Here is a 24828-nt window from a genome sequence, read left to right on the forward strand (position 1 = left end):
GCAGCTCTTCAAGAACTGCTCCAAATATGGGTCCATACCCCTGCTGTTGTTCAGCTTCCCCCCCCCCCCCCACACACACACCCCCCCCTTGCTTAAATATGCTCTCTATGCTCTCACAGAGGCTCAAACAACATCACTTATTGGTTCAGCTCAGGGCAGCAGCAGGTCCCTTCAGAGCGGGCTGAAACTCACCCTCTCACCCTTACCTTACATGGGGAAGCTGCTAGACTCTCTTCACAGTGGGCAACCCTGCAGCCCCTCACTACAAAAACCTTTCCATGTATACCCACTACAGGTTGGTCAGGCAGGACTTTCTTTTCATGAACCCATGCTGGCTGGGCCTGGTCTCCAGGTTGCCTTCAACATGCTTTGTGATTGCACTCAGAATGACCTGTTCCATCACCTTTCGTGGCACCAAGGTCAGGCTGAGAGGCCTGTAGTTTCTTGGGTCCTCCTTATGACCCTTCTTACAAATGGGTGTCACATTAGCAAGTCTCCAGTCATCTGGGACCTCTCCAGATGAAAATAATGGTTGACTGATGAGGGAGAGTGGCCCAGCAATCACATGCACCAACACCCTCAGCACCCTCAGGTGGATCCCATCTGGCCACATGGACTTGTGACAGTCTAGCTGGAGCAGAAGGTCTCTAACTGTTTCCACCTGAACTGTGGGGAGGGGTGGGCGTTCTTCTGCTCCCTCTCCCAGACTTCCAGTTCAGGAGGCTGAGCACCCTGAGGATAAGTGGTCTGGCTAATAAAGACAGATGCAAAGAAGGCATAAAGAACCTCAGCCTTTTTCTTATCCTCAGTAGTCATGTTCCCCCTGCATCCAGTAAAGGATGGAAATTCTCTTTGGTTCTCCTCTTGCCAATATATTATGAATATATTTGTAAAAACACTTTTAGTTATCTTTTACCATAGCAGCCAGATTGAGCTTGTGCTGGGCTTTGGCCTTTCCGATTTTCTCTGCCACCAGTCTAATCAGATTCCCCACCTGGTCACACCTCACACAGGTGGTATCTCTGCCACCCTTCATTGGCAGCAACAGGTTCAGGCACTCCCTGCAGCTGGCCACCTGAACAGATGCATTTTGGGAAAGGCAGTTAGTCTGGGTTGCCACAGTTATTTTGGTGAGAGCTTCCGGCTTGGTGGAGACCGTGGCTGGGTTTGCTGTCTAGGAGGTAGTTGTTAGGTGAGCTGTTGTCCTGATCAGGGACAGGTACTCTGCCATTCCTACATGCACAGTTGTGTATGCATCATGCTTCCCTGGGGCTGCCTTTGTATGATAGAGGGGGACACTCCTGGCTCTGCCCATGCTTTGTCAGCCACCCTCACGAGGTATGCCGAGTCCTGGCGGCTCCTTCAGCTGCCTTGAGGGCCCTTGACGTAGGGAACCCCCTGCACGACGCTATCCCCTGCTCTGCTGTGGAATGTGTCCGCCGTAGAGCTGATCCTCTCGTCTTCCAGTGGCTTCTGGAGCGTAAAGTGGGCCCTGCATGTCTGCATATAAGGAATGAAGAGAGAGTGTGGGTAAGATAAAATTTTGTACTCAATTTTCATAATTCTCTACACAGCAAGAAGAAAAAAAAAAAAAAAAAAAAAAAACAAACAACAGAGATAAAGATAAAGAAATGATGAATAATGTAATATAAGCCTCTGTAAGGATTATTCTTTTTGATTAACTATTCTTAAGACTTCTTTTAAAGGTCAGCAGTGTCATAGTTTCCCATGTTGTTTCAGTTTTGATGAGACCTTCTTTGATGCACCTTCTGAGCTGGCAAAGCCTCCCTCCAAGTGCAGGGAGTCATAGGTGAAGAACACCTCCTTGCTACAAAGGTTCTTGCAAATTTTCACCATATCGTAAACTATACCCTTCAAAGTTATATATGCTAACAAGGTATAAAATAAACATTTTTTAAGACTGAAAAGGCTTGATTCAGTTGCTTTACTGTAGGTGTTGAATGTCACGTAATACATCTTATAGTATTCACATCTATAGGTGTATATGTATTATATATTTAGGCAGCCCCAGAATCCCAAACCTGAGACCAAATGGGTCAAGACAACTGCAACCTAACCATGATTCAATTTTTGTAGGGAGTGACAGAATATTTAGCTGGCGTAATGTTTGTTCTATTTCTGCTGTTGTAAGGCTAATAATGTGGAAGTATATACCCTGTTTTCCTGTGTGAAAATTAAAAGAGAATTGTTTTATCTTATGCTACCATCATTGTTGTTTTCTTTCTAAATCTGGAATAGACTTAAAAAAATAAATAAATAAAATGCAGCTTATGTGCAAGTATCCCTACCTAAAAGCTTAAATTACCATTTTTCAGCATTGTTAAGCTTGCAGTAAAATAATGCAGTTACAAGACTTAATGCCAGTATCAAGCCCACACAGTTCGGCTGTGTTTTTCAGAAGAAAATTCTTATGTGAGGCAAAAGTGACACTAAAATAGTACATCAGCACCATCAGTGCTTATCTGCTAGGTTTAATCTCTGAAGTTGTGGGCTTTTGCTTTTGAAGCTCCAATTTCAACAAGAGTGTGTATTAGATTTAGTGAGCTGTTTGATTTCATTACAAGGCATAGGTCTGTGGCATTTTTCTGGCTGTACAATCCACCTGCCTTTGCAGAGAGTACTCCCTCAGGAATGAGTGTTCATACTATGATGAAAAATTAAACCTTCCATTTGATGCTCCTTTTATTGAGGCTCTGCAAGAGGATGTTGAAATACTTTTTGTGTAATAGGCAGCTGAAGTAAAGTATTATCCATCCGTGTGGACATAGTGATTTCTGTGAATACATATTTATCACTGAACCTGTTGACAAGATCCAGTGAGTCTCGGAGTGTTCCTGGTGGTTACCCAAGGAAGGTCATTCTTGTTAGAATTCCATGTTGTTTTTTTTTTGCCTAATACAAGTTTCTATCAGTTTCTCTGAATGCCAAGTGAAGGAGCACTGCTTTCAGCCAGTTAATCCTGCCTTCTGCATAGGCAACACAACCTCCTCAGGGCAGCTCTCTCTGCACAGAAAAATTACAAACCCATCTACAAGAGCTGTCAACGTTAAACTGGAAAGGAACAGACATGGGATATATCTTCAGTGCAGTGACTGCAACTTGTATAGATGCAGTGGACCTTGTTCTAAACTTGAAGTATCTTGTAACATAGCTGCCACACTATTAAACACAGCATGAGCTTCAAAAGCTGCTTGAAACTTTGAAGAGGTTCAGAGGTGGCTTTAGCACCAACATGAAGTATAGGCTGCTCCAGGTGAGCTCACAGTAATCTGGGGGCTGAGCAAGAGTGATTGCAGTGCATTCAAAGGGTTGTAATGCTATATTCTTTTAAAGAACTTCCCTTCTCATTTTTGAAAAGGAAGATAAGAATGAATTGTATGAACTCATTGCAGGTATTTCAATTTGGTTCTTTTTATCATCTGGGATGGCTAGTGTTATGCAGAAGGCACAGGTGTTCTCCACCTCATGTTGGTCTACGCTTCTGCAGGATGCAAGCAGCGTATGTTACTGATTCCCCTTCTCCAAAACTCCTATTTTTTTTTTGGCAAAGGACATAAAACCTACGAAATTTCAAGTTCAACAATCTCCTATGTATGGGTACCAAGATCTTTTTAATGTTCTTGTTTATAAACTCTTTAACCTCTAAAGCTATTAATTCCACAGTGAGCAAATTGCCTTATTTCCTTCTGAGGAAACAATGTTGTCCCAGCTGTGTGATCTTTTCAGGATATTACAAAAAAAAAAAAAAGTAACAAGATCAAAAACTATCCAGGATTTCCCATTAGCAATTACTTTCATCATATGCAGCTCTCTGGTGGCCTCTTGGCATTGCTAATTGCCTGTAGTGCAAAGTAACATTATGTCTAGAATAGCTTACATTTCTCTGTCCTGGGTAAAGGCCAGAAACCGGGCCAAAAGTTACAATTGATAAATCAAAACAAAATCCAAGTAGAAGTAAATTGGCTTGTACCATCCTCTGCCTATCACCTCTGAAACACGTGTCTGTCTTTTTTTTTTTTTTTTTTAAGCGAGTTAGTGGTTTTAAGCCAACCAGTTGCATTTTGTGAAGGTTCATAGTTTCATAGGTTAATAGCTGTCTGTGAGCTGGAATGGGTTTGTATTCCTGACCATTGGTGCTATCCAGAGTGAGTTTGAGGCAGCTTTCCCTCCTCTGGACACCTCAGCTTAGCAAGTGTATTGGGTTTATGTGGCAAGGTCTTGGTAGCAGAGGGGCTGCAGGGGTGGCCTTTCTGAGAAGAGTCCAGAAGCTGCCTCCTTATGGAAGGAGACAATGCTGGAGCAAGGTGAGAGAGTTAAAATGAAAGAGTGGTGGAGACAAAGCATTATGGACTGATCACAGCCCCCATTCCCTGTTCCTCTGTGCTCAGCAGAGAGAGGGTTTGGAAGAGGGTGGTGGAGGGGGGAAGGTGTTTTTTAGTTTTCATTTCTTGTTGCTCTAGTCTTTTGTTAGTAATAGGCAATAAATTACATTTATCTCTCTGTGCTGAGTCTGTTTTGCCTGTGACATTAATTGGTGAGTGATCTGCCTGTCCTTATCTCAAACCATAAGTCTTTTTTCACCGTATTTTGTCCACCTGTTCTTTTGAGGAGGCAGAGTCAGAAAGTGGTGTAGTGGAGCTTAGCTAGTCAGCGGGTCAGCAATGTAAAAGTACCACAGCAAGAAAGCATCATACCATGATGTAACACATGTTAATATGTTATTTGTAGGAGTCTGAATACTGGTACATCTGCTGGCAAATTTCTCTTATTCAAAATGCTCTCTTTCAATGAGGAAATCTGGATTCGTGCCATACAAAAAAGTTATTAGGGAAGAATTAATAGCCTGAGGGGAGTAGTGCTTCCTGTAGTGATGCAGATTATGAGTTTTAACTTTATTCAGGTCAATTCCCAAAGTGGTTTTGTTGTTTTGTTTTCTTTTAAACTAGATCTCTTGCAACTCATACTACCCGTGTAAGCAAGATGGATATCTTGAGTAATTTGCTTCTGAATATTTCAGGATAGAGACTCCTGGAAGATAATTGAGTGTTTAGCCATAAGTCAAGTCAAATTTGAAGCATTCAGCAATGACATTTCCCTGTGTATTTGTACAGTAAAGCTTTTTTTTATCCTCCATCCCAATGCTATGGGTATAAAGTACTTTAAATTAGAAAATGATGTGTTTCTGTGATGGCATCTTTTATTCTTGATCCTGAAAAATAAGTATCCTTTTCATTCATTTTTAGTGCTATGCTAGGATAGCACATCTTCTTTACTAAACATGGCTTGTCTGCTGAAATGAAGGATGTGTTTTATGTTCAGCTTGCCCGAATGCCCTTTGCTATCATTCAGTGTGGCACAATAATAGGTTAGATGTCTTTTGCTTAGCATACACCTTTGCAGTTCGGGAAAATTATGAAATCATGGTTTTAGTGTTGCTTGTCAATAAGTCCTGAAACTGTTTCTTGTTGTATACCTTCACTTTTCATCTTGTGAACAACAGAGGCCTTGTGTATTCATTTCGGATTGCTAAAAGAGTGAAAATGTTTTATATTTTTGAGTGCAAGTGTGTCATTGAATAGCATTTAGAAGAAAGACAAAAAATGTTTTTCAACAGAAAAGTCTAAAATAACAGATACGGTTTTCATGCTCGAAAAGCTTTTCATGTGCGTTGTCTTGTTATTGATAACTTGTCCTGCCATATAGAAGTCTAAAATTAGAATTCTGAAAGGGCAAATGTAATTCATACATGTTTTATATCCAAACATATATCCAAAAGGAAACAGTAACTTTTTGCTAATTTTATAGGATGTGTAGGTCTAGATTGTCAGCAGCTGCCTATGAACTCATGTTGTCTGCCTCACTCTCTCCTTGTCTTTTAAATCTCTGTGCTTTCATAGTCTTTCTAAATACTGAATGATTTGATTAAAATAGTTTTATGGAAAGAATTCAATATTGAGTTATTTTGAGGACCTCTCATGATTATTTATCTGAATAATATAAAGCAAAATAGTTGCACTTGTGCAAATACTTCATTTAAATTTATTCTGAGAAATTAATCCAAAGCAGTCTCCTAAATCCAATCTTGAATTATGCAGTAGCTTGAACGTTGATCTGAAAATTGTACCTAGTTCAGCCTCTCTGAGTGTACGTTCCAACTCTGAAGTCAAAGCCTGTCTCTTCCATGGAAGAGTGGGCACAGGGCTTGGATCAGGCTCTGCAACTCATGATGCCAGCTCACCTTGTGTCTGCTTGTTAAAAAAAAAACAGCAGTGCTCTCCTCTAACCTCTATTAGCAGCCAGATGGCATTGGCCTATTAGAGTAAGCGTGTACTATTAACATTGGGTAGTACGACAACAGCTGGTTCAAGCCAGACCATCCAATTGTTCAGAGGGAGAATCTTTCAGTAGTTCATCTGAATAATATGTGTAGTTGTTTCTAATCTTATCTATTTCTGTTACCATTTTTATTTCTGATCTAATAGTTCACCTTCCTGCATTATACATGTGACAGAAAGGCAGGAACTTGCTTTTTAATTTCTGTTTTTCTGTTGAAAATAAAATCTGATTAATACAGAATTAAGATCTTCCTTAGACCCTCCAAAATGCTTTTTAGTTCATTGTTTAAATTACTGCTAGCCAAAGCAGTGTTACACTGATTTTAACTTTAAACAGTCTTTCTCTGTCTTTTTGAGATGGGAAGATATAAGTTCAAAACAATGGTAATAGTGAGCAGACTTGCAATTGCTACTCAAACCCTTGTTTATTTTCAGATTTCTTCTGTGGAATTCACAGAGTTGTTTAGATCATCATTTATAACACCACTGAGGTAAATTAAATGTCCTGTGCCAGCTTCATGGCTCCATGCATGTTCCATGCAATTCTGGAAAATAATGTTGCTTGAAGTAGTGTGTAAGTACATTTTAAAGTCTTTTGGAAGTCAACAGGTTACAAGCATTGGCTTAGATTTAATTTGTTCATCTAAGAAGGAGTGATATTAGTAATTTACACGTGTTCTTGAACGGAAACCTCAGTTTATGAATTCAGGCAGGAAAAGTCTGCCCACTTACTTTATATGAACATTAGTAGTGTAAATGTCTTGTTTTAACTTCAGCCAGTAGGAATTAACGTAATACAGCAAAAGAAGGAAGGGGAGCTTATCAATGTAATTATCTATCTGGAGTTTGATATTTTCTTTTACCTACATTCCTTCTTTAGCATGGTTTAGAAATGTCAGTAGTGAAATATCTTTTTTTAGGAAAAAATTGTCTGAAATTAAGAGGAATATGTTAGCACAGATAAATCTACCCATCTCTCAAAAATTCAGAGTGCTTTCTGCAGATGTCAAAATATGACAACACTGCAATCACAGTAGTGATTGCACTTCAGGATTAAGTATTTGTTAGTATTGCATATCTGTAAAGTACTGACACTGAATTGATGGTTATTTACCTGGAATGGAAGGGAGTTACATGTGGGTTGTGAAACCCACCAGCATATCAGGAAAAATTTATCCTAGCCTGTCTCTGTTTATAGTAGTATATACAAGGAAGAAGCCAAAATCCATCTTCTCTATCTTGAGGTTTATTTTTGAAGGTAATGGAAAACATTCTTTAATGTGATGCTAATATTCTTGGTAAAAGTGGCTCTTCCTTTTACAGAAATACTGAAATGTTTCTCATTTCTTTCTGAAATAATTATTACTTATTTCAGGAATTATAAAGTGTTATGCAAGTGCCCTGCAAAAAAAGGCAGGTAGATTTGGAGGTCTTTCTCTTTTGCCAGGCATTGTATAAAAGTGATTTTTGCAGTCTTGTATTCTGTAGAGCCTAATGATTCATCAAGCTTGGAAAATGCCTTGCTCTTGTCCCAGGCTACCCTGGTGTCTGGAAGAATGCTTGATTCCTGCTGAACTGACCTGTCAAAATGGCAACAATTCTAGAAATTTGGGTTTACAAGCCATCGTAGGTTTGCAACACTGAGCAAACAGGGCTCCATATTCTGTTGGTGCCATGTGAGTCATGGTGCCGTGTGTCATGGAGAAGACTCTGCCTCAGCATGCCCCTCCAGGATTGTGAGATACTGTGTTGAAGTTCTTTTTTTGCCATGGCATATGTGAATGATATGAATATGATGTAGTCATCAGCTACTTTTAGAATGAAGATTTATCTTGACTTCATCTTTTGTTTTTAAAGAGTATAGGATTAAGACCTATCACAGCTATCGCTGACTATTCAACAAAAGAGTGCAAGCAAAATGTGTCTGTATTAAAACAAAAAGAAATTTGATGCAGGTCTGTCAGCAGACACTTATTTATAGTAACCCATCTACTGGCCCTTCAATAAATTATTTTTAATATAAATTTCATTAGGTTGAATCAAAAATCCAAAGCAGAAATTTAATTTATTTTGAGTTATAATTGGTTGACTTCAAAGCAGTGTAATATGTAACTGTTGTTGGCCAGCGTCATTTAAGGTTATCATATTTAATTTCAAAACCAAGAAACAGTTCAAGTTTGTAAATTAAGTTAGACTAAAGGAAAACTAATTTTTGATTTCCTTGTGTTGTGTATTTCAAAGATCACAGAATCATCTAGGTAGGAAGAGACCTCCAAGATCACCAAGTCCAACTTCTGACCTAACACTAACCAGTCCTCTGCTAAACCATGTCACTAAGCTCTACATCTAAACGTCTCGTAAAGACCTCCAGGGATGGTGACTCAACCACTTCCCTGGGCAGCCCATTCCAATGCATAACAACCCTTTCAGTAAAATACGAAATACATGTTTGAAACTTAAGTATGTGCATCTCTGTGTATATATATACTATATATGTATACAACATGTGTACCAGCATTCAAGTGTGTGTTTGTGTATGTGCACATGCATGCACACAAAGTTACTCTTGTTCTTATAAAATCCACTACAGGACAGGATCTACACTGTTTCCTGCATCGCGGGTGTATTAGAAAATCTCAGTTATCCATTTTAAGTGGGTAACTTTGTAGCTGGGAATATTACTAAACTGTTCTTTTTATCACATATTTGAGTTTGGATTATACAGGCGTATTTTGAACTAAACATGTGCCCTGCCAAATGGCTAGAACAGTTTACTAGTCAAGTGGAAAAGCAAGAATCTTTGTTTGGGTAGGCACTGACATTCACATATATATTTCACCATTTGCAGATATATTCATATAGGTGTAAGTGCTTCTGTTTTTGTAAATCTAGATCTGACTGATCATGCAGAACTGTTAACGGTTCAGATTTGAAGAAACTTAAATCCTATAAAAAGGGCTTAGGAATGCTGTTGCTGAAATACAAAACCAGAGTCTGGCAAATATTCTCTGCGATGTTATGCAGTTGCCAGAATGCATGTGCAAGGACATCTCAAGGTTGAAGCATTAATCCCATGCTCATCTAACTATACTCAAGGGTCTGTCTCATAGATGTTTGTTTTGGTCGCGTTTACCAAACAATAACCTTGGACACCATAACAAACCCACTGATGATCTTTTTAGTAAACAACCAGGGAAAATTTTAGCAGAGGGGTGCTTGAGGCCTACAATCACTACTTTCAGTACCCAGTGAAAATCAGAGCCACTTCTTGCAATTAAGTAAGAGATTTCTGAAGGTTCTCTATTCGTCCCTTCAATGTTGTTCATTTGTGCAAAAGAACTAGCCAAGATTCTAGTGGAATCACAGAATCATAGAACAGCTTGGGTTGAAAGGGACCTTTAATGATCAACTAGTTCCAGCACCAATCCTGTGGACAGGGACACCTTCCATTAGACCAGGTTGCTCAAAGCTCCGTCCAACCTGGCCTTGAAAACTTCCAGGGACGGGGCATCCACAGCTTCTTGGGCAACCTGTTCCAGTGCCTCACAACCCCATAGTAAAGAATTTCTTCCTTATACCTAGGAGTATTTATTAGTTCGGGTTGGGGGGAACCCACCAAGCAGTGTATGAGTAACAGTGAGCATGATTTTGCATTTATCATTGTTCAGCACTTGTCTAAGAAAAAAAATAAAAAACACTTTGGTTTTGGTTCTGGGTCCAGAAACCATCTCTGTGCTTTTTATGTAAATTACATTCTTAGGAATGACTAATTTAACAAGAAATGTTACCATGAAAATACTGAAGTCATCTGATGCATTGCAGAGAGAGTTTTCTTTCACTGTGCTAGACTAATGTAGAAAACAGCAAGCTCAAAGTAAAAAGTTAATATATCATCACTGGGAGTTAATAAACATTATTCTTTTTTAGAGAGATGAATAATAATAATAAAACTTACAATTGCTCTTCTAAGAACTGGATTTTAAGAGTTTCTTGTTTCCTAAACAGGGATACCAGAAAAATAAAATAAAAGTTAGCTTCACCTTCTGGTTTTCCCTTGACACTTAGGAAACCACAGGTTATGTATTATGAATGTAGTCTAATACTGAAGTCAAGATCTTGACTTCATTATCTTCCACCTAAGGACTGATGCCTCAAGCTGATATGTTCATGCATTTGGCAGTTTCATCAGTTCTAGGAGAATTACTGTCTCTTCTAGTCTGAAGCACTACCTTGGTCACTGAAATTGAATTTAAGGTTCCTAAAGAAGTGAAAAATACTTCACAATGTGCATTTTCCAGCAGAGATTTGGTCATGAGCTTTATTTTTGATGTAGTGGTAATGCACGTTTTACTAAATGGACAACCCAAAGGACTGAATAGTTCGTACAGAATTTAGTTGACTGGGAGGAGGAAGATAAAATAATATGCATATAAATCTGTCAAAGGTACTCAGTTTGTCCCATAACTCGTAGGCATTTACATGCCTGATACAAAAACAGACAGAAGTGGGGATAACTATGTATTATGTTACTGGTTGTGGTCAGCGTCCTTCACCATGAAAATAAGCATTATTAGATGTCCACTGGAAAAGATTACTGTTGCTGAAAGAAAAATCCACTTTGCTCTCTTGGAAAATTCTGCCTTTTCTCCAAATGAGAGTTCTGGTGAAGATAAGGCATTTTCATTAAGCAAGTTAAAGAACGTTAGGGGCATTTGCACAGTCAGAGTTACACTGCTATACAATTTGAGCATATTTGGATTCTTAAAGGAAAAATAAGTAGTCTAACTACAATTACATCATTCACTCCACATACTTCTTCCCAGAACTTTTCACAGTTCAAGAGTGAGAGGAAATGAGAGCTGACCTGCCTAGGAATTGGGGTCTACTTCTATAAATAGTAAAATATGGGAAGTATTCTGACTGTATCGTATTTGAACAGAACAACTAAAAATTATAACCATAAGCTATATATCCTAGGATATGCAATGTGTAGCAGAAGTATGGCATTAACAGATTTATTAGTAAAGAGAGATTATAAATGCGATGTGGAAATGTAAGAGAAAAATTGAACTAGAATGTTCATTTTTCTTTTAAGTTGGAGTCAAGACAATGTCACATTATATATTAGCTTCTTGCCATTATTCTTTGGATATATGAGTTGCAGAAGTTGCATAACATAACATTCCATGTTGTCATGCAATAAAAATGTATGCAGTCTTGCATTTTGATAATGTATTTTTGTAATGATTATATAATATTCCATAAATTGTGTGTAGACTGCAGTTGTTTGAAAACACAGATCCTGGGCTTTTACCTGTAAAATTAACTAAAATTTAAGTGCTAATATTTGCTAGTATAGTTCTGATGGAAAAGGTAGGAGGTTTATTTCACTCTAATTTTCATCAAAAAGAAAAAAAGGGATTTTTAAATGAAAACCAGGATTTAAAGGCATCATTCCTGTTCCATCTTTGTGTTTTCAAGTTTATGTCTGACTTCTGTATATCCTGATCTTTTCTTTCTACTTCTATAGACCTCTTATAATAATGTGGTCTGTTATACAGTCCTTAATGCTTTTCCAATGCACATAACAAGAGAACCTTCTCTAAATGCATTTGAGACCCTTAGTTCTTATATTAAAATTAAAGAGTGATGTCTTCAAGTATCCTGGTGAAAATAAGTTTGATCCAGTTGATGACACCCACTTTTTTGCACTTTGATTTTCTAAACATGATGATTTTAACATTCCGTTTTCACATATTATGTTATGCTCCTTAAATAGTGCCTTTTTTAATTTAATGAGGAACAGCATTTTATGTCTTTGAAATTTTATATATATGATTTTTATGCTCCTCTTCATAGCTTCACATTGACAGACCATTTCACTTAAGTACAATTGGCCATCTGTCTAGATACTCTCCCTTGGAATGATGCTTGGCATTGCATCCACTTTGGGCATAGTTCCTTCCAAATCTTATTTTGTTGCTATCTACTGGCAGTGTGCACTTGCAGTCCAGAAAGCTAACTATATCCTGGGCTGTATTATAAGAAGCATGACAGCAGGTCAAGGCAGGTGATTCTCCCCCTCTACTCCTGAGATACCACCTGGAGTGCTGCATTCAGCTCCAGGGTTCCCAGCACACGACACACATAGAGCTGTTAGGGTGGGTCTCCAGAGGAGAGCTATGAAGATGGTCAGAGGGCTCACCATTCCTATGAAGACAGGTTAAGAGAGTTGGAGTTACTGGAGAAGAGACCTTGTAGCGGCCTTTCAGTACTTAAAGGGAGGTCTACAGGAAAGCTGGGACTCTGTCAGGGAGTGTAGTGACAGAACAAGGAGTAATGGTTTTAAACTAAAAGAGGGAAGATTTAGATTAGATATCTAAATCCATGGTGGATGGGGATTTGGACAACCTGATCTAGTGGAAAGTGTCCCTGCTCATGGCAGGAGGTTGGAGCTAGATGGTCTTTAAGGTCCTCCCATACCCAAACTGTTCTGTGATTCCATGATTCTGTGTTAAATGTTGAAAGCAGACACCTGCTGTGTGGAGCTTTTGTGAAATATCTATCCAGATAAAGAGGGCCTATTGCAATCTCTCCATGGCACAGAACAATTTTATTCTTCCCCATAAGTTTTTAAACGAGATATTTTTCTGGCATAGTGCAGTAATAAATATTGAGATGTACAACAGAAGGAAAGAATAAAAATAATAACATCTACAAATAGTTGGGAGCAAAGTTCTTGAAAATAATTAATGTTTTCCTCCCTTCTGTAAGCCTACTATTTTCATAAGGAACTTTCCTTGATGCTATGAAATTTCTGGAACTTTATTTCCTTCTTTATTTTCCTTTCCTTCTTATAATTCTAACTGTCTCTCTGTCTTTTCCCCTTCTTCTGTAAGAATGCATTGTTAAATTTTGTAGAGATTGCAGTCAGTCTGGGAGTGAAACAGCAAGATTCAGACATCCTGTTGTGCTCTTTCTAGGTAGAATTCATGGAAAATCAAACTCGTTATATTTTTGTTTTTTTAAAAAAGACCCAATTTTCCTTGGTGTTTCAAACAGCATTGTGGTTGCATGAGCATACCAGCCTTGTATAGTGTTCTGTGGTCACAGAGGCCATTTATATGACAGGGCAAAAGACAATGCACTTGATTTTGTACCAAGAGTATCCCTAATCTGGAGACAATGATAGAATAGCTTGTGTAGAGCCCTAGATTAAAGACTTGCAAGAATGGGTTTATGCTTAATTTGATATGGCACTTGTGCATACATGTTTGCTGAATTGCACTGCGTTTAGTTCTACAATTAATGCCAGCTGTTTACTGGGGTGTTTTGATGAAACGGAAGTTTTTAAATGGGTCTGACATGACTGGGAAAGGAGTTTTTTTTTTTTTTTTTTGTGGTTTTGTTTTTTGTTTTTTTTTCAAATTTTTCACAAAAGCTCTGACTAAAAGCATCACTTCTAAGTGAAATATTTGTGCTTTTGATTTGTGCCAAAGACACTTGAAACCCAAACACATATTCTTCTCAGGCCATCATTGAAATTCACAATTTTAATATATCCCTAAGAACAGCATCAACAGTTGAAAGCAGAGGAGCAACAGGCTCTAGAACATCAGAATTTCCCATAACATAAGGTATTTACATTTTTCCTTTTGTGTCAATACTTGGTTTTGAGATCTAATTGAATCAAGTCAAGAAGTTAAAAGAATTAATAGTTTTTATATGATGCTATGTATTTGTATATTATGTTTTTAATTGGCCTGTATGAGTATCACAGAATCATCTAGGTTGGACCCAGCACTTGGCCTTGTTGAACCTCATACAGTTGGCCTCAGCCTATCGATCCAGCCTATCCAGATCCTCCTGCGGAGCCTTTCTGCCCTTGAGCAGATTGACACCTAACTTGGTGTCGTCTGCAAACTTAATAAGGGTGCGCTTGATCCCCTCATCCAGATCATCAAAAAAGATATTAAAGAGAAGGGACCCCAGTAGGTTCTGCTCCAATGGTTTAGTGCTGTTAATGTTTAAAAAAGAAAGTATATCTTAAAAAAAAAACAAACATACAAACAAAAAAAATGAATGAGAGTGAGAAAGAAAGGCTCTGCTGCCTTGATGAGCCAAAATGGTTGGAACATAGCTCTGACTGCCTCAGGAGAAAAGAGCAGAAGTTTCATAATTTACAGGAAATGAGTGCTGGAGGAAAGACTTTGAAACTCTGGGAGGAACCATGCAGAATGTCATGCCAAAGCCTGAGAAAACTAGTGTGATTGTGATGTTATGCACCATTAATTTGAAAAGAGCTTAAGCTAACTAATCACCCTTTACAAGGTAGAGGCTGCACACTTGATGAGTGCATAGATTTGCTGAGATGGACATCAGCATGGTCCTTATTTACTGCTCTGAGGTTATGTCTTTGAGTCTGGGATCTCAAAATTTATCTGTCCATAAAATTTCTCCAGCGTGTATGGTGCAGAAAAATGCAGTGTATCATTAACTTTTCCCAACAACTGATCTTTCAAAATGGTTTGTGACCTGATCAAGAGGTGAAGGGGATGTAGACCTTTATAATCCCCCTCTCCTTGGTTCTGTTTTCTCCTTGGCACTTCTGGGGTAGATATTTCAGTGACTTGTGTTTTCTACTCAGAGAGTACCTATAGTTACTTTAGTTATTACATTTGAATTTTTGAAATTCATTACAAAACATCCCAGTCAGAAAATGTCTGATAGAGGTAGTAGGATATGAAAGTGTATCATTGTGGTACCTGTGTAGCTGATGTTTACTACTGCTATGTTTCCCATTTTCTCCACTCACTCTTATTTTTTTGCTTTAATTCTCATTAATTGTTTGTTTCCTACTTTAACCCTGTGAAATATATATTTTTCAACAAGAAAGTGTTTATACTACAGCAATGTGTTTGCATTGCTCTTACTGGTTTTTTCTTTTTTTTTTTTCTTTTTTCTTTGTAAACTCTTTGCTTATGGTCTGTGAGCAAGTGATTGAAGTAGGTAAGAGTGAGAAAAGATGGCGTGGGTGAAGCTCAGATTTGAAATACTGGCAAATAGGAGATTAGCACCTGGACCAGCCATAGAGTCTTTAACTTTTGGACCATTTATTTACTATTTGCATCTTAGTGCCATAGAAATGGCACTAAGATGCAAATATGAAAATGAAAATGAATTAATTGGTCTTAGGCTTATGAAAATGAATTGATTGGTCTTAGGCTTAAATATCTCTTTACTTTTTGTAGCTCAGATAGCCCTGTCTTAATCAGTCAGGTAGCAAGTAGGATAAGGGTTATTGGTTTTGACTTTCTCAAATGTTTACAGACAAGAACCAATAAGTGCCAGTAAGCTAAGAAGCAGTCTGAAGACGTTGGCTGAATTCAGTTTTGGCATAAGCAGCTGTTATTCAGTTTATTTGAGTTGATCTGCATTGATTAGGATAGTAGTGCATCTGGCATACTCTATTCATTTCCCTAGCACTCAGCCAAGAGTGCTTGAATCTACAGTATGTAATTGATACTTGAGCCTAAATCTTCCTTTAGCGGATCTGAAGAGCTGCTCAAATGTACTATAGGAATTAGTCAAAATAGTTGGCCTCTGTTTGCTTCTTGCTTACCCACTTTCATATTGATCTTTGCTCCTAACAAATCCTGTGGGGCAAAAACAGTAGAGCACCAAACCATCCTCCAAAATCTATGACTTGTGCTGGTTTGCTTGAGACTCCTTGCAATGAAGACTTACTGGATTAACTTTTTGTTTTGTTTTGTTTTTTTCTCCTTGGCTTCTTTCGGTTCTTAATAAAGCCATGTAACTTCTGGGTAGCCTTCTAGGTAAGAATAATAATAATAATAAAAAAAAAAAAAGGCAGGAAAAATTATATGTATGCTTTAATATTGATTGCAGTCCGTTGCAATGCTTTACAAGTGTCTTTTATTCCCTGTTACTACCACTTGAGGAGGCAGTTCCTCTTGGATACTTTTTGATGAAGTACAATAGTCATTGCAAGGCAGTTAAATACAAACCATACCAAAAATAAATCTGTATTTGAGTCCTCATATTTGTTATATGTACCAGTTCAAAAAGACATTTGTACTTAAGTAGATGTATGCAACACCATGCATAAATGGAATATTTTCTTGCCCAATCTTTGTGGAGATGCTAAAGATACTGTAGCAAATGTCTCTGGGGAAAGAAGGGAGAGACAGAAGAGTGTTTTTGAGAGGAAATAAAAGGTTTATATGCAAGTTATAAAGCAACATTATATTGTATCTTGATTTACTTTATGTTGCTACTTGCAAAACTGTAGAAATGCTTTGCTGAAAGCATTCATGTATTTGCTGGTGCATATCTGATTTTGGAGGAGGATGCCAATACAACCTCTGAGAAGAGGTTCTACATTTGGAATGTGAGAATTAGATTCACTATTACTATATTTTCCACCTGCATACATTGTGAAGGGAAGGCAACTTCTGTTTATGCGTTAAAGAAAGCAAACACAAGTATAGTGTTTTTAACATGCTACATAGAGGTTTTAGGTTGTTCTTTATATATATAAATATATATATATTCACTATGAGTGGTGCCATACTGCTGTTTGTAGCAGAAGGAAAGTTAATGTTGAGGAGGGTGGTCAGGGTGGGCAACATACAGTATTAATTACAAAAATAAAATAAATTATTGTTCCCATGATGAGATTGGTATGAATAACTCTTTCTAGCCTCTTCTGTTACATATAGAAACCATGGTATATGTGAAACCATTCCCCTAGCAAGTACATTTCATTGCTAAGTTGGAAGCTAAGTCTGTCTGTGTAAACAAGGCTGTAAGCCACCTTGAGCTGGGGTCTGTCTCCAAAAACCTCCATCAGTCTCCATCACTCCTCTGGTGAAGGCTTCCTTTTTGTCCCCTGGTATCTCACCCTGTCCTCAAGGATGCTTCCAGAAAGCTTGTAACTTGGGAGCCAGAAATACTGTGAACAGGTAAAGCTTTCTAGCCAGCACACACCTGAGAGCCTGAGCTTGCAATAAATATCACCATCTGGATTCAGATCAGCAGACAAGGCTTGGTAGTAACCAATTTCATCCTGAAAAAGTAATGAAATAACCAACCTGTTTCAGGTATTACAAGACCAAGGGATGAACAATTACAGTGCGGAATAAATGAGCCTGTTAATGGCTTTGCTGAATAATGTTAAACTATAATAACAGAGCAGTATGGTTATTTTCTATGTATTTGCAACATTTGTCTATCTCTTGTGAGATCTCTCAGGCCTAGTCTAATTATTTCACCAGAATTTTGACATTGAAGGAACATTGTCAGTTAGTTGAGGTGTAACTTTCAAGTGTGTGTGTGTGTGTATAATGGTGTCTTTGTATGAAAAGAGCAGGGGCAGGACAGAAGTTTTTGCTGCTCTTGATCTGAGAGTCACCACTATTGAGGCACAGGTGAATGCCAGTGTACTGCTGCCTCTTTTTCCAGTGCTGCCTTTCAAACTACAGTCTCTAGTTCAAAGCAGCATTGATGTCTCTCTATACCAACTGATGATGAACTGCCGTAGCATTCATCTTCAGAGAATTGCTTCCTAAGTTCCCAGATGTGCATAAGAAAAGGGATTATATATCCCATAACAGAAGGATAAATAACTGCTGACAGATACAGTGGAGCACTTCTGCTTTTATAATCTTCTTGTACGTGTTGTGTGTGATTCCCATGTATTTCCTGGATCTCCTTTCTGCTTTCTCACAGGAGGTGTCCACGTTTGTAATTAAGTCAGCTACATCAGCAGTCAGCATGTACAGTTAGAGCCTGAACAGTTATGCCTTTTAACACAGAACAACTGTTCTGAATATTTTCCTTTTAAGTCTATGCTGCTATGGTTCGAGGTAACACAGATTACTTGCCAGCCCATATCTTCTAGGTGTGGTATCTTTGGTGCATCTACAGTGTAAGGATTTTTCTTCTGCTTCCAGGAATTTATCTATATAGTTCTATTCAGGTGAAAAAAATTTTGTTTCCTGCCATAAATTGTATCACTGCTTCATGTGGTTAAGCAAATCAGATGATCATTTCACTGATAGAACAAATTTTAGATAAAACAGAAAACTCTGTCTTGCTACTATACAATAGCATGTTAGCATATACATAGGACTGTACAGATATTGAAATTGTAACTAGAGTGTATGTAGAAGCTCGCATTGTTTAAGTTTTAAAATCATTGTTGCCTCCCAGGAGATGCTTTTTAAAATGAGAATTTTTAACCTTTGGGAATGACACTTCTTTTTCATATCTTAACAGAAATCTCAATAAAGTATGTTTTCCACATTGGGAAAAGTATTGTGCATAAAAGGAAAAAAAAAAAAAAAAGCCTAGAAAGTAACAGTATTAGTTTAAAAACAAATCCACGCTTCTTCATGTTCCATTGCGGTGATCCTAAAAGCAGATGCTGCTTTTGTAGTATTTACCCATTGTACAGAGAGGTGTATAGTTGAGGTAGGAGGTGTACATGGTGTTAGTTTGTGCATATATGCATAGGGGCATGCATGCAGTATTTTACATAGATTTTTTTCAGAAATTCTAAAAATACTTATAATCCCAAAAATCATGGCAGTGATTGTAGCAGCATTGGCGATGCGTGCAGATACCCTTTTTTCCTTGCTTTCAGAATATGGGTCTTCACACAACAAATTGACGAGTTCTTCTCGCTGGCAGCTCACAGCTATTCTCTTGTGGAGTGAGTAGCACCCAACAGTACTTTAGCAGTATTATGGGCTAAGTAATTTGCTTTTCTGTTTTTTTATGGGTTACTGTTTTAGGTAGACTGCTGACATTTTCCCAAGAAATGCAAAGAAGTGTAGCAAAATTGTACTTCTAAATGCTTTTTTACCTCAGCAAGATTTCTTGAGACAAAGAAAAGTCACTTCTTCAGTTCAAGGCTGTTTTCTGCACTAAATATAAAAGACCTGCAGAGAAGAGGGTGTGCATGAAAGCTTTGAAGAAAAGGTCACGGGAATTCTTTATAATGAAAAACATTAAGCAGGCTGCCTGTAGGTGTCATTACAAGCTGCATTGTGTGTACCCAGAGGCCTAGTCTTGCAAACAATTAAGTGCAGACATGTGAGTAACTTCAATTGTGTACCTGCCAAATCACTAAGACAAATTGAAATCTCTCAGCATTTGTAAGATTTTTAGTTTACAGGCTTTCCTTCAGCTGTTAGAACAAAACCATGTAAATTAAATGTTGAGAACTTGTCTAACGCAAGTTTGGTATTACGTTGCAAGATATCAAAGAACTCTTTTACATAATACGTGTGCTTTTTAGTTTTATGCTTTAAGTTGGGTAATTTTGCTAAGGACATCAATACCTGTACAAATAACTATCATGGCTTGTGTTCTCTGTTATGATCTAGGATATTCCTTGGTCTCAAACTGTGACTTCATTCACTTTTTGATCTTTTAGAAAATATTTTTTTTCCACATTGAGATTTATTATAAACCAGATGATTTACAAACGATATGAATGCATTCGACTTCCTGATTTCTCATCCCCTCCAGTAAAATAACTTAGTTCCCAGTTCCTGTGATTCTTCATTGGAAGGGCACACTCACAGCAAGCAGTTCAGGTATCATCTGAACTGATGCCATAATAGAGATTGTCTCTTTAATGTTTCCATATAGGAATCTATTAATTCTTCTTTCTTAAAATAAAATATACAATATTTTGTATATTTTTGTATATTTTTTGTAAAATACAGAACTACTAATCAAAATTGGGTACTAAAACTGTTGTTGATACACCACAGATATTTTAGTTATACTTGATCTTACTCTGAATTTATACATACTTAATTCACTAGCTACTCAATTCTTTATTCCAAATAAGTATTTTTAGACTTTCACCCACTTTGTTACTATGTATATGAGTTTTTGCTAGGTATCAATGGCAACAAGCACCTTGTAATGCCCACAGGGATATGACAATTGTTGAAAAAGGCATAATAAACCAAATGCAAACAAACCACAAGTATCTCATCTTACATCAGGATTGTAGCTCACCACAGAATCACTGAAGATGACAGAAAGACTCATCCACATCTCTGTGATAGAAATTCCTGCCAACACCATTTTTTAGATGCAATGATGATTCACTATGTGAAAATCATGTAGAATGATCTTCTGTATCCCTTGGCAACCAGCAACAAAATATATCTGTTCTTGTCTGGTGGCCTTCAAGAATACCTCTGGAAAGATATTTGTTTTCACAAGGCAGCCGTGCAACAATAGAAGCCAGCTCCCAAACATTCTTCATAAAGAATTCTTCATAAAACATGAGCAAACCAGAGATCTTTAGAGTTAGCATTATTAATCAGCTAGGTATTCTAGCTCCTGATTGAATATAGAGCTGTAGAGCTGCTTTTTCTTGTTCTTTTTTTTTTTTTTTTTTTTTTTTTTAATAATATAAGTTATTTAAGATTATACTTATGAATTTGTCAGGCATGAAAATTCATACTGTACTTTGTGTAAATTACTCTTAATATCCAACATACAATTGAAATCTGAGATGTGCATTTTTCAGATTCCTATAGCAACACAGAATCATATTTTTTATTATTTGACGTACTGTTAAATTTTATTCTTTAATCTACTTATTACCAAGAAAACTGAGATGCCATATTTCCACAAAGCAAATCAAATGAGTGGTGTATCTTTGTATAGGTAACTGAAATAAGTCAAATGCTTAAAGGCTAGTGTCAAAATAAGCACAAAAGAGACATTCATTTTTGTCATGCTTGTTTTTCAGCAATCATACCCTGTTCTCTTTCCTCCAAGCATTTAGCAATTGATGCTATTTTTAGAAATTATCCTGATAACAATCACTCAGGAGGCTTTAAGCAGAGTTGTTAAGAGTACAGTACTCTTAGCTGGAGAATTGCATGATGATGGTTTTGACCTTTGAAATCTCCAGTTTTCCTATTTTTCTTTATAGAGAGTGAGAAAATCTTGAAGAAATTTACTGCACAGTAACAATTTGCATTTACCAAGCAATGGGTTTCCTTCAATTTCAAAGTAGTGTTTTATATTCCACACGGGTGATTAGGGAAAGAGTAACAAGTCAGTCCAAAATGGGTTATTTACCATGTGAGTCCACATCCTAACTTCCTGTGCAGCAGCTCCCCTCGTTGACAATCCACAGGAGAGAAGACAATTCAGTGCTGGAGGAACTGGATAACATTGGCTCACAGGTTAATTTCGAGCTTATACAAATGCTTGAACTTTAAATTTGTGCACCCCAAGCAGAGATTTAAAAGACAGGAAGAGGGAGAAGGCCCTGTTTCTCTTGGAAAATATTAAAATGATCACGACAATTGAAGTTCTTATTATTTTCCTACTATAAACCATTAATCAACTTTAATTATAAGTGTATTAAAATGAGATTGCTGAAGTGATCATACTGCTCAAAATGGAAATGAAGTTATTAATGCTATTTTTATGCTCATGCATTTTTACATTTTTTTCCCCAACTTAATGTTTCTTTTGTGTTTCCCATTGGTGTTGATTCCATAGATTACACTATGATTCTTCATATCTGTTCACCACTTCAGGCCCTTCTTACTTATAACTTCTATATATATTCTTTACATATTCCTAACTTATGTAGTTATGTATAACGCTCAGTGCAGGCTGTTCACTTCATCTGATTGAAATGACTTTGAAAACAGGGGCATCAATCACTTAAATCTGTGACTGTTGAGTATAAATCACTGCTGTTGAAATCTGTTGAAGGTCCATGCTTGGCTTTCTGAAGATTTGGAATTACATGGAAGCCTATGTTCAAGCAAAATCTTTCTTTTCTTACCAAAATTGCTTATGAATATTTAGACTGGAAATAATCAGTTATTAGTAAGAGAATGTAGCCCCATGGCTACCTTTTTACATGCAACTTTACAGAAACATAGATAAATACAAAGACCAGTCCTCCAAATGACCTAATTTGGCATAATACTCTGTATGAGCCTTTTGTATGAGCCCTTCTGTTGATTCTCATAATTTGACCTTAACAAACCTATTCAACATTTAGTGGAAGAGTTCTCTATTGAAATGTTTGGCTGTGATGTAAATGATGCTGCTGATTATGCAAACATCATATTTCTGAGTGCAAATATAACAGGCTATGTATTGCAAGTCAACAAATGACCCTTTGGATACCTTTTCCATTTATTCTGCCATTATTGGTTGTTAAGCTTAATAGGGTTATTCCTGTGATTGTGTAGAGTTTCTGAATAATTGAATGTGCTTATTGAAAAAGCATAACACTTGGCTTTTCAAAAATGATAGATCAGACATAGAATTTATAAATCATAATTGTTAGTCACTGTAAATTAGCATCTGATTACCTTAGCGAGATTTTGTTGTTTTTAAGTCCTGATATACTTATCTGGGGGGAAACAATACAAAGCAACAACAACAACAACAAAACCCGTATTTGCATGCATTTTGCTTGCCAGCTCTACTTGACTGTGGTTTATGGTTAATCTCAGGTATTGGTACTGATTACAGTATGTTAAAAGATTCATAGCTTATCAGCTGGATGAAGTTTGCTTAGTTGAATTTGACATTTGATTAGTTAGGATTGAAATTTTGTGTTACTTTTAAGAATCCTGCTTTATTTTAATGCAGATTGGTGAAATGATGTTTCAGTTACAGAATAAATAGGGAACTGGGTAATGAATTACTAGATTGCTTCTCTGTGTGTTTTTTTTTTCCTTTAGACCTTGCAGTTAGAATAGCAACAAATAAATGATACGGATTCCCAGCACTCCTGATGCTAAACTTGATGTCTCAGGGACAGCTCCGGCTATAATGAGAGTTAAAACTGCTTCCAGGCACTTACCCATTGCCCTTCTGATACAGAAACCAATTAGGCTTTATACCACTGAAGGAGACGCATAACTGAGTTAAAGAAATGGAGTCGTCATGCTAGAAAGGAATGAAACGTGACAGCAGAATTTTCTTCTGATCATCTGTGGTCAGCTTCGAGGCCCTTAGCAACATCCCAGTGTTGCAATATGAATGTGGTATGGTAAAATAAATAAAACATGAGCAGTTTTTAAAAGCTGTCATCGTGTCCACTGACTGAGGCTGGACTTGTGGTTTAAGAAAAAAAAAAAGTATGGCCATTAATTAAAAAGTATAATATACAGACATGGGTCATACTGATTTTAGCATTCCACCAGTGTTGATTTCTTCTGTTGAAACCACAGTATATCACAAACATGTTTTTGCATGTGCACTGTATGTGCTAAAAGTTTATTATATTTTGTCTGTTTATTTCCTGAGTTCTACTGCAAACGCGCTACAAAAAAAAAAAAAAATCCGTTCTCACCACATGTAACAGCCTTTCCAGTTTTAGGAAGATGTTGGAGAACTAACTTCTGCCTGTAACTCAGATGATAGCTCATGACTAGGACTACAAAGTCACATGTCGTTCACTCTTTGCAAGCTTGCCTCTGGAAGCAGCTGAGAGAGTGACAACCACAAAGCCTCCCTGCAGCAGCCAAGGAGTGTTAGCACCTGCCATCACCTCTGTGGTGCTGAGGAGTGAAAGATGCAGCAATGATGCCAAGAAAACTTTTGTTTTTACCATCACAGAGCCTGCAGAAATTCTTGTAAGCAGTGACAGCTGCTGAGAACTAAAATTGTAGTGGTGTAAGCAAGGGGATGGAAAAAGTAGCAGATGAAAGAAGCTCAATGGAGCCACTTAGATTGCCGTCAGATAAACCAGGGTGACAGTGGCTTTATAGCCTAACATGAATATGAATAAACTCCTATCTCGGAGCATGAACCTGGGAGTTTGCTGACATGTCTACTTATTTGTTTTGATTCTTGCTGATTTCTTTTTGTAACAGTTCTACCAGAGCTACTTCAAGGAATATCAATTTATCACATGGTGACTGAGCCTAGTACCTTAAACTCATTTTGTAGAATTACCCAACTGCAAAATAAATAAATATATACACAAAATAGTGGAGATATAACAACACTTCCAAAGAAAACAGACAGTATTTATTTTTAAAAAGTATTTTTCATCTGAAAAGCTGTTTGTGTTTTATTGTAGTTAGATGAATGTGAAAGGTGTGTTCAATTTCTCTCTGGTTTCCCTATTAATGTTGAAGGGTAGAAAGAAATTATACTCATTTGTATTCGTGGACATAATATAAATGAAAAAGGAATATTTTATTGCTAATAGCTTTATAAAATGCTATTCAGATATCCCAGCAAGTTTAATATATAATTCCACTAATAAACACAAAAATGAAAACAAAATACAAAGGTGAGGACTCTAAAAATAACACATTGCCTAAGTACTAGTACAGGCAACTTCAAATCCATTGTTCCTTTGGAAGCTGCATCAATTTCTTAAGCAATGCACTGTAACCTCCCCAAAATTGTACAGAGCTAGGGGCTGAGA

General features: G+C 37.3%; 1 protein-coding gene and 1 long non-coding RNA gene across 7 annotated transcripts in view; both read left to right on the forward strand.

Moving 5' to 3' along the window:
• Nucleotides 1-24828, forward strand: part of CCSER1 (coiled-coil serine rich protein 1) — a 695877-nt gene that overhangs the window by 342320 nt on the left and 328729 nt on the right. The gene's annotated exons all lie outside the window — the stretch shown is intronic.
• On the forward strand, nt 1294-23436 carry LOC311435683. Its single transcript, XR_014692310.1, has 3 exons — nt 1294-1338; nt 1468-1530; nt 23129-23436. It is a non-coding gene; the product is annotated as an uncharacterized lncRNA (long non-coding RNA).

The sequence above is a fragment of the Aythya ferina genome (genome assembly GCF_964211825.1).
Source record: "Aythya ferina genome assembly, chromosome: 4".
Taxonomy (NCBI): Eukaryota; Metazoa; Chordata; class Aves; order Anseriformes; family Anatidae; genus Aythya; species Aythya ferina.